Source organism: Crocuta crocuta, unplaced genomic scaffold (genome assembly GCF_008692635.1).
Source record: "Crocuta crocuta isolate KB4526 unplaced genomic scaffold, BGI_CrCroc_1.0 scaffold395, whole genome shotgun sequence".
NCBI classification, from domain to species: domain Eukaryota; kingdom Metazoa; phylum Chordata; class Mammalia; order Carnivora; family Hyaenidae; genus Crocuta; species Crocuta crocuta.
This window is the reverse complement of record NW_027532601.1, coordinates 310,446-321,933: the sequence shown is the minus strand read 5'-3', so window position 1 is coordinate 321,933 and position 11,488 is coordinate 310,446.

The window sequence follows — 11,488 nt, the reverse complement described above, 5'->3', positions numbered from 1 at the left end:
AGGCATCTCTGCTCTGACTGGGGCTCAACTTTATTTTATCATTAAGTGTTTGGGGGATGGCACAGAAGTGGCATTTGCCTTAGACAATGGTTTCTGATAACAAACTTCTTTGATATGTAAGAATTTCCCAGAACATAGATATGTAGAAGACTCATGCATAACGTTTACAATAGTGACTGATGTAGGGGATTTAGATGCTTATCCTAAGGGGAAGGGAGGCATCTTTAACATACCAAAGTTTTTAGTATAAAAAGGGTGAAGTTACTTCTCTGTGGTCAAGGGTCAACAGCTTGTTTATTTAAGGTGGAAGTATCAAGAAAAACAGGTCTTTCAGGGAACACCTCTGCTCTCATAATCACAAAAGAAGTTCCTCAATAGGTTCCTTCACAGGGAGCAATCAGCATATACAAGGCCAGAAAATGCTCTAAGCAGAAACAAATGGGTGGGGGTGGATATTTGCCCTTAACTTTAAATTAGGCTCTTAGTCTCAGGGCCAGACTCAATTGTCTTTGATATGCAAGGCCCATAGGAAGAGGCTTTTTACTATCATTCACAGAGCTTTCATCTAAAATCTCTTTTGTAAAGGCAGGAATATGCTTTTCCTTATGAGGTATCTGTGTTTGGAATATTGGTCTGATATGGAATAATGTGAGACCTGGTCAATACCAGCAGCCTCATTTCCAACATGAGCCAGTAGTAGCAGAAGGAGATACCAGTTTTCGTTTCTCATGGCAGGCGCTGTGTAAACGTTACCATATCCTTGCTGTGACTGCCATCCAGAGAGGCTGATGTGGCTCCCGGCACATCTGTTCTTGCCATGCCCTTTCCTCCTGGATGTCAGGCTTAAGACATGACAGTCTCAGGTGACAAAATATTTGAAGAATTTGGAATGAAGCCTGTTAAAAACACAGCTCTGGCAAATTGCACAGTTTCTCCACTAGATGGCAGCAGTGCACAAGCCCTGCAAGGACAAACCTGTGCACCCTTGAAACAAGAGCCCGAAAAGAGAACTCAACCCCTACGAGAGGGCACAACCCATTCCCAAACAAGAGCCCAGATCACTACATATGGAGGCGTGTTCTGTCTCCGAGGAGACCCGTGGATAACTCCGCGTTTGGAGAGTTATGTGTGAATACAAAGTGGTGTGGAGAATTAACAAGAGCCACTAACAAAGTTGGTTACTAGGGACCAAAGCCTCAAGTCTCCCCTTGCCCTCCATTAAATAAGATGGTCTTTCTGTTAGGGGTGGCTTGTTTTTAGCAGCGCTGTCAGCTAACAAACCAGACGCAATAGAGACTGGGCTCTTCATTTCCTCTCGTAGCCTGTTTTGGTTGTTTCATGTTGATGTCTTGTAGTCTCTCTCTCTCTCTCCTCTCTCTGTCTCTATCAGTACAGGTAAAGTTGCCCGTGACTGGTCAAACTGGTTACCATACTTCATTTCANCTCATGGTTTGCTCTCTCCCTTTCCCCCACCATTTCCCCCCTTCGTCTCCCCCTTGTTCCTCAGTTAAGTTCCTCCTAATCCTCCTATACGTGCAAACATACGATATTTGTCCCTCTCTGCCGGACTTATTTCATTCAGCATAACACCCTCAAGGTCCATCCATGTTGCTACACATGGCCAGATTTCATTGTTTCTCATTGCGGATTTGGCGTTATTCTTATGCCTAACATACAGAGATATGGACCCACAGCTTGTCATTTAGGATGGCCCAGAAAGCACGGTCTTTCCACTCTAAAGCCAAGCGTTGGAGAGATGTTCTCTTCACATTTGTATTTTTAAGTAAGTCAAGGTGTTATAACAGGGATAGCTGTTATATGATAACATATGGGAATGTATAGGAATAGCTAATGATAACATTAGCTGCTTACATAAAGGCTTAACACTCTAAATCAGTGGAACAAGGAACAAGTAAACATTTTGAAATGAGGATTCAAAAACAAAAGTAATGCTGTTAAATGTAAAAAAAAAAATCTAAAAAGCATAAAGCACGAAGAAGGCAATGCATTTTGGTATGTATATTCTTATAGTCCCCTCCCTCAAACGGATATATACAGAATTGTATATATGATGCAGAAATATTTTTTAGTAATGTCATTTTTATTTTATTTTATTATTTATTTTTTTAATGTTTATTTTTGAGAGCGAGAAAGAGAGAGATCATGAGTGGGGGAGAATCTGAAGTGGACTTCTGTGCTGAGATCGGAGAGCCCGATACAGGGCTCGAACTCACAAATTGTGAGATCATGACCTGAGCCAAACTAAAACGCTTAACTAACTGAGCCACCCAGGTGCCCCAGTAATGTCATTTTTAATGGTCAGTTAGTACTCCATTCTAAAAAAGTATGATGTATGTGGGGTGTTATCCATTGTCAAAATGACCTTCAGAAAGTGTTTATCTGAGTGCCCTCACATCCTCATTAACACTGAATATAATAACTTTAAAAATAGTATTTGCCAATCTGATAGGCAAGAGAATTCTGTTTTTGTGCTATTTATTTTCTTTGAGAACTATTTCTTATATTTATTAACCATTTGTGCTTATTCTTTTGACTTGCATATTTGTGTCCTTTGTCCATTTATAATTTATCATGCTTATTTTTTCCATTGATTTGTATGAAGTCTTTTTGTACAGATAATTACCCTTTTTCTGTAATGTATTTGCAAATATTTCCCTAACTCATCATTTGCTTTAAAAAAATATTTAAAAAGTCTGTTAGTATTTGAACAGTTTCATTTAGGTATAATTGACATATACTAAATTATACCTATTTAAAGTCTACAATTTGATGTTTGGACACATGTAGGCTTTTGTGAAGCCATCCCACACTAGAGATAATGAGCATGTGCCCTGTGTTTCATTGTGCCTGTGTAATTCCTCCTTCCCTTCCCTCCCTGCCTTCAATCCCTATTCCCAGGCCACCACCAATCTGCTTTCTGTCACTACCGGCTAATTTGCATGATCTAGAACTTCATACAGATGGAATCCTGTAGTATGTATGATTCATTTTCCCTGGATTCTTTCTCTTTATCTGGCTTCTTTCTCTTACTATAGTTACTTTACATTCATCGATGTTGTTGCATATATCAATAGTTCATTCTCTTTCATTGTTGGATGGTGTTACCTTGTATAGATAAGTTGTTTATCTCCACTTGTTGACAACCATTTGGACTGTTTCCACTCTTCTGTTAAAACAGTAAGAACTGCTATGACCTTTGTAATCTAAATCACATGGTATGGTTCACTTTAAAAACCATCCTCCAATTTCCACCAGCAGCACATGAGAGTTCTAGATGCTTCTTCACCTAAACCAACACGTGGTACAGTGTTTTTAATATTTAAATTGTATTTCCTCAGTGATGCATAACATCAAACGTCTTTTCATATGCATGTTTTCAATCTACATATCTTATTTGCCACTTCATATTATCAATTTTTGAGGGTTTAAAAATTAAATAAAAAAATTATTCTGCATTCAAGTTTTTATCAGAAACATATCTTGCGAATATTTTCTCCCCATTTGTGAGATTGTCTTTCCATTCTCCACTGAAATGCCTTTGTACTTCTGTTGAAAAGCAGATGTCCACATATGTGTGGACCTATTTCTGGACTTCATACTCTGTGGTACTGTCCTACTTGTGTATCTTGACACCAGTATTTCGTTGTATTAACAAGTCTCAAAATCAGTGTTTGTCCTCAAAATCTGTTCTTTCTCAAACTCGTTGTGGCTATTCGAGGTCCCCTGAGTTTTCATAGGAACTTTAGAATCAGCTTGCCAGTCTTTACAGAAAAAGCCCGATTGATTTGGAAGATAATTGACGTTTTAACAATATTCAGTTTTCTAATCCATAAAATGGTGTATCCCTTCATTTTTTAAGGCTCGTACAAAATTACGTGCAGCACGTAGGCTTTTATTTTAAATCTAGGGGCGCCTGGGTGGCTCAGTCGGTTAAGTGTCCAAGTTCGGCTCAGGTCATGATCTCATGGTTCATGGGTTCAACCCCCCGCGTCAGGCTCTGTGCTGACAGCTAGCTCAGAGCCTGTTTTAGATTCTGTATCTCCCTCTCTCTCTGACCCTTTCCTGCTCACGCTGTCTCTCTCTCTCTCTCTCTCTCAGAAATAAATAAAACATTAAAAAATTTTAAAAATCTGTTTACTTTATGATAGTTTTAGAGTTACAGAAAAATTGCGAAGATAGTACAGAGATTTCCCATGCCCCCCTGCATGCAGGTTCACCTACTAACATCTTCTGTAAGTATGAAACATTTTGTCACATTTAATAAACAGATATTGATACATTATTAGTAGCTAAAGTCCATATTTTACTCATATTTCCTTAGTTTCTACCTAATATGCCTTTTATTTTATTTTTTATTAATTTTTTTGATGTTTATTTATTTTTGAGAGAGAGAGAGAGAGAGAAAGAGTGGAGGAGGGTTTGGATAGAGAGAGGAGGGCACAGACTCCAAAGCAGGCTCCAATCTCTGAGATGTCTGCATAGAGCCTGATGTGAGGCTCAAACTCACAAACCAGGAGATCATGACCCAAGCCAAAGTCGGATGCTTAGCCAACTGAGCCACCCACGTGCCCCCCTAATGTGCCTTTTATAATATGGGACTCTTCTAGAGAGATGAATTGTCTTGTCACTTTAGGCTCCTCGTGGCCATGAGAGTTTCTCGGAAGTTTCTCGGACTTTCCTCGTTTTTGATGATCTTGATAGTTTTGAGGCATACTGGTTGCGTACTTTGAAGCATGTTGCTCAGTTGGGATTTGTCTGATGTTTTTCTCATGATGAGACCAGGCTCACTGGTTTTGAGAGGATGGCCATAGAGACAAAGTGTCTTTTTCATCACATTTATCTCATCTCATCACATGAAGGGTGTACAGTGTCAGCCTGGTTTATTTCTGTTGATGTGAGTCTTGATCACGTGGCGGAAGCTGAGTTTTTCAGGTTTTTCTTCTGTGAAGTTACTTATTTTTTCTTCTTTATGTACTAATCTCTTTGGAAAGCATTCACCATGCACATCTCATACTTAAGGAGTGAAGAGTTATGCTCCGCTTCTTTGAGGGAAGAGCATGTAGATTTTTGATGCACAGATCTTTCATTTTTGTCATATTTTTCCCTATTTTGTATTTTTGATGCTGTTTTGAGTGGGATTATGTTATAAATTTTAATTTGTTGTTAGTGTTTAAATACACAGTTGATCTTTGCATATGGATCTTGTAATGTCACTAACCTCACTTATTTGTTTCAGTAGCTTTTTATAGATCCCACTGAATTTTCTGTTTTTAAAAAACATTTATTTATTTATTTATTTATTTTGAGAGAAGGGGTGGGAAGAGAGAGGGAGACAGAGAATCCCAAGCAGGGTCCACACTGTGTGGAGCCTGAGATGGGGCTCAATCTCACAACCGTGAGATCATGACCTGAGCAGACATCAAGAATCAGATGCTTAAACGACTGACACACCCAAGCACCCCGGATCCCATTAAATTTTCTAATTAGGTTTCCTGCAAATAAAAATCATTTAACTTCTTTCATCTCAAACTTCGTGCCTTTATTTCTTTTCATACATTGAATGAATACATTCATTTCTTATTACATTGACTAGAATCTGTAGTTGTCGATGTCAAGGAATGCATCTAGTCATCACCCAACATCATTTCTCTTCCTCCTGGGGAAATCAACTCCTGTTGCCTATTTCTTGAGCAAAGAAGCTGAGTCTGAAAGTCAGTAGAGCTGAATCACAAGAATGTAAACCACAGGAAAAGATCTGTGCATTCCTGCTTCCCAGGCTCCTAAAGTTTATCTTTCCTTAAGCTTGGCTCTTTAATTCTTATTAATTATTATGAATTCAATGTTTCCCAGTGCAATTCTTCCCCACTCCCTGTAAGGAGCTAACCAAAATCTATTGTTTATAACAGAAGAGTCTTTAAAAACATTTTTTTAATGTTTTATTTACTTTTGAGAGAGAGATAGAGACAGCACGAGCAGGGGAGGGTCAGAGAGAGAGGGAGACACAGAATCTGAAGCAGGCTTCAGGCTCTGAGCTAGCTGTCAGCACAGAGCCTGACGCGGGGCTTGAACCCACGAACTGTGAGATGACTTGAGCTGAAGTCGGACGCTTAACTGACTGAGCCACCCAGGCGCCCCTGTAACAGAAGAGTCTTAACTGCTGTGGCCCAGGATATGTTTTCTTCCAGGAAATACTCAAAGTGACCATCATTGAGCTAGCCCCATTGTTTTTTCATGGCTGAGAGTATACTACTGTCAAAATTCATATAGATGATTCATACCTGAAGTGGCTCTGTAAGTTGAATTCATGGGTCAACAAACAAGGGCNGTTCATCACATTGAAGATCTCCTGCCATTCCTTTTTGGCCTGCCACGTTTCAGTAGATAGGTCTGTCACCACTCTGTTAGGTTTGCCTTTGTACGTTAGGGTCCTTTTCTCCCTAGCTGCTTTCAAAATTTTCTCTTTGTCCTTATATTTTGCCCTTTTACTATGATATGCCTTGCAGAAGGTTGATTCAGATTACGTCTGTGGGGGGTCCTCTGAGCCTCTTGTATTTAACGTTTACTTCTTTCCCCAGGTTGGGGAAGTTCTCTGCTATAATTTGTTCCAGGACTCCTTCAGCACCTTTCCCCCTCTCTTCCTCTTCTGGGATTCCTATGATACGGATATTGTTGCGGACAAACAAGGGCTTTAAATAAGCATGAGAAAGTATGCTGCCCTAGGAAATTACTCATGAAAAATATCTTGAGATGTGAAGTCCTATTCATCCTATGATGGGTGAATGCTAAACATTCAGAAATGACATGAAAACACTCAGATCATACAATTTAAGATCTTTTAAAGAATTATTTCTTTTAAAGAATTCTGAGAATCAGAAAAAAAATGAACAAAAGGATTTCAAAAAGATATAAGTAGAGAAGAAAGACTCAGAAAAGAAAAAGGGCCAACAGAAGACATGTAACTATGCTGAGTGTATCGAACAGGTTGAATTCCATGGGGTCCAATCAGGAAACGACATGTATCTCCTCCAACACTGCTGGACCACAGACCAGCTCTGCGATGTGCTTCCTGCTCGACAGTGTCTCCTGCAAGACCTGCAGCATTTAAGTCGCTTTCGGTAATAAAAACAAGTCTCATTTGCAAACTAGTTTCACAATGAAAAAGACCAGCCCCAAACTTCACATCTTGCTGTTTCACCCTTCGTCCCAATCCCAGGCTGATCCATGGTTGGGGACTAGATTAGTTTGCTAGGGCTTCTGTAGCAAAGCCCCATATCCTGGGTGGTTTAGATAACAGAAATTCATTTTCTCAGAATCCTGGAGGCTTAGAGGCTTGAGATCAAGATGTCGAGTTTCCTCTGAGCCCTCTCTCCTTGGCTTTCAGGTGGCCATCTTTTCCCTGGGTCCTCACACGGTCCTCTGTCTGTACCTGTCTGTCTTAATCTCCTTAGAAAGACACCAATTATATTGGATTATGGCCCACTGATACTTTGTTTTTTGACTTAATGATCCCCTGAAAGACCCTCTCTCCAAATACAGTCATGTTCTGGGGTGCTGGGGGTGGAACTTCAACATACGGATTTTGGGGGGGACCCAATTCATAACAGGACAAAATTTTTTTTTTAAATAATGTTTTTACTTATTTCTAGGAGAGAGAGAGAGAGAGAGAGAGACAGCGTGAGCAGGGGAGGGTCAGAGAGAGAGGGAGTCACAGACTCTGAAACAGGCTCCAGGCTCTGAGCTGGCAGTCAGCACAGAGCCCGACGCGGGGCTCGAACCCACGAACCGTGAGATCATGACCTAAGCGAAAGTCGGACGCTTAACCGACTAAGCCACCCAGGCGCCCCCATAACAGGACAAATCTTGAGCAGAACCCATGGAAGGAGATTAGTCATTTTTCTCTTCCTTTCCCCGTTTCCTTTTGTCTCTTGTTTTCAGGATCACAGGGGTAGGGAAGGAAGGTTGGAGGAAAGGATCAAAAGGTATTTTAAAATCTAATTGTCATAACTTTTTCTTGGCTAACCCTGGCTTATGATAGTAGAAGGCTTTGTCCCAATTCTGGCTCTTCAGTAGGGCTTAGGGGTGGCATTGTCAGAGACTGGGAGCTGAGACAGGAGACTGAAATAGGGAGGAAACTTGGGTTCCGCTAACATCTGTACACTTAGTATTTGATCTTTTTTTTTTCTTTAGAGAGAGAAAGCATGAGTGAGAAAACAAGGCAGGGGCAGAGGAGGAGAGAGTGCTGGGCCCAAGGGGAGCCCAATGCAGAGCTCAGCTCAGGGCTTGATTCCATGACCATGAGATCATGACCTGAGCTGAAATCAAGAGGCAGTTGCTTAACCAACTGAGCCACCACCCAGATGCCCCTAGTATTTGATTTTATATTTGCTATAAATTAAATATCTTTCTTTATTCTGAAGGTTCATGTACAGGGGGCATGTTAGGATGGCCAGTACCTTTGCCCCAATGTACTAAGAAAGAAAACTACTAATGGAAGTTGGCTTTCCAGACACACAGCCATCAGTCCAGGGTTCCCATGAGTCCAGACCAGCCNCATCCAGAGAGGCCGGTGCGGCTCCCGGCACTTCTTGCCTTGTATCTTTCACTCAGAAGAATACTTAGCACAAAAGCACTCAGGCCTGTGACTGGTGACCACTTCCCTATCTCCCAAACTCCAGACACTTTCTTAGACAACATATTGTTTTGGATCTGCAATCATATCTCCCTGTACCTTGTCTATTGCCTCTGCCTTTGAACCTGTGTTACCTGTCCCACATCTCACCTGACTGCAGATGTGAAAGAAGTCACTTTAAAACTGACACCCAAGGGCACCTGGGCTCAGTTGGTTAAGCGTCTGACTTTGGCTCAGGTCACGATCTCGTGGTTCATGAGTTTGAGCCCCACGTCAGTCTCTGGGATGACAGCTTAGAGCCTGGAGCCTGCTTCCGATTCTGTGTCTCCCTCTCTCTCTGCTCCTATCCTGCTCCTGCTCTGTCTCTCAAAAATAAATAAAATGTTAAAAAACTAAATAAAAATAAAACTGACACCCAGATTTTGCTAACTTCTAATCTCCAACATGCATGGTGAAGATACAGCTGGAGGAGTTATCTTTTTTCCCAACGCCATCTCACTTTGGGTAGTAGGAACTCATCAACAGAAATGATTTTCCATCTCAGCTGCACAGTGGCATTGCCTGGGAAGCTTTACAAATACTGATGTCTGGGCCCTGAGATCAGCATTCTGATTTCATTGGTGTAAGTTAGGTATATCCAGCTCTTAGGGGTTTTAAAAACTCCCCAGATTTCTCACATGGTTAGGATTGAGCCCCACTGTCTTGCTACTTCAAGTACAGTTTGCAAACCCACAGCATGGGTGGTCCTTAGGAGTAGGGAGAAATGCAGCATCTGGAACCTCACTCTGACCCACTGAATCAGAATCTGTGTGTTAACACACTCCCAGGATTTGTACACACAAGAAAGTCTGAAAGCACTGGCTTTAGCTACATCCAGTTTTATAAATTAGCTGATAGAGATCAGATGAGTTCTGCCGAAGTAGCATATGTGTCCTTTAATTTTTTTTTAATTTGAGAGAGAGAGACAGAATCAGAGAGAGAGAGAGAGCTTGTGCATATAGGGGAGGGGCAGAGGAAAAGAAGGAGAGAGAATCTCAAGCGGACTCCATGCTCAGGACAGAGCCCCACTCAGGGCTCAATCCCATGACCCTGGGATCATGACCTGAGCCAAAGTCAAGAGTCAGATGTTTAACCGACTGAGCCACCCAGGCTCTGTGCATCCTCTTAATCTTAATGTGCTTGTATACATCTTCTTGAGTTGAAAGTATCTCCTCGATTGCTCCCATCCTGAAGTGTGTTGCCCAAACCTCAGAGGTATTCCTGAGGATGCTTTTGTTCCCCTGACTCTGCAAACTTCTGGACTTGCAGGCTGAAATGTCCCCCTCCCCCATTCATATATCAATGCCCTAACCCCTAGGGCTTCAGAATGTGACCATTTCAGGAGATAAGATCTTTAAAGAGGTGATTAAGTTAAAATGAGGTCATTAGTCATTAATAGTCATTAATCTAATATGAATTGTGTCCTTGTGAAATGATATAGAGAGAGAGACAGGGATGCACACACAGAGGAAGGACCATGGGAGGACACAGTGAGAAGGCGGCCACCTACAAGCCAAGGAGGGAGGCCTCAGCAGGAGCCGGCCACGCTGGCACCTTGATCTCAGACTTCCAGCCTCCAGAGCTGTGAGAAAAGCAGTGTCTCTTGTTTGATGCACACGTTCGGTGTTACTTTGTGAAGGCAGCCCGAGCAATGTAAAACTGGGCTCCTCAGAGCTTTACAAACTCTGTCGGGTTGCAAAGCTCACCTCTCATCTCCCTTACTTACGGCTTTATGGCTAGTGTGTGTGGTTGTGTCCTCTTCTCATGCTCCTAGAGATTTGAGCACTTGTGTGGCATCCAACAACCTTGATCCCTACAGGTTCCTGACAGCAAGTCTGTCCCTTGGGCCTGACTGCTTTCTTTTCTGATTTTGCTCCAGGATGGAGCCGAATCAGCCCCATGCGACCAGGTGGGAGCAGATCTAACACCATCTCCTCTTTTGTCCACGTCTCTCCCCAAGATCTATCCATTCACAAAGACATCTTCCCTCTTCCTCTAGAAAGGAAAAACAAGAGCCTGTGTGTGCGTCAGGTGCTGGTTGCTGGCACTTGGCTCCATTGTTCCCTTCTGTGTTTTTTTCTCTTTTGCAGTGGTCCAGGAGTCCAAAAACTGCATTTCTCAGACTCCCCTGTGAGCTGTTTACCAGGGAAGCCACGTCAGCAGGAGTCACCAGTGGGAAACCAGAAGGCGTGAGGCAGGGAGAAGCCTCTCCCAGAGTCTGGCACTGGAAGGAGCAGCAGGAGCAGGTGATAATGGGTTCCAACGGCATCACTGTAGCCAAAGCAGCGATGGAGTTCCAGAAACCACAGCAGCAGCTCCCGTTCAGGTAGCAGAATCCCGATGGCTGGATAATCCCCACCCTCATCCCGTTTTACTTCTCCAGTTCTGCCAACACATTCGTAGCATCCATTCCCTTTTTACTCTGTCCAGAGTGTTTTCCGTTTTCCTGTCTTGATATTGACTGAGACAATATGCAAATTGTCTGATGCAAACAGACCCTGATCAGGTTGCACGGGGTGGGGGTGTTGTGGGGAGGGGTCACTGGCTTCTAAAGCTAATCTCTGTTCTACTCAACCCTGACCACTTTGGCCACTGAGACTTTTCTGGCCCAGGTGTGACCCTTGTCACCACCAGTCACTCAAGTTGGTTCTTTTTTGTTTTTTTAAGATTTTATTTTTATTTATTTAAAACATTTTTAATGTTTATTTATTTTTGAGAGAGAGAGACAGACAGAGTGTGAGTGGGGGAGGGGCAGAGAGCGAGGGAAACAGAGAATGGGAAGCAGGCTCCAGGCTCTGC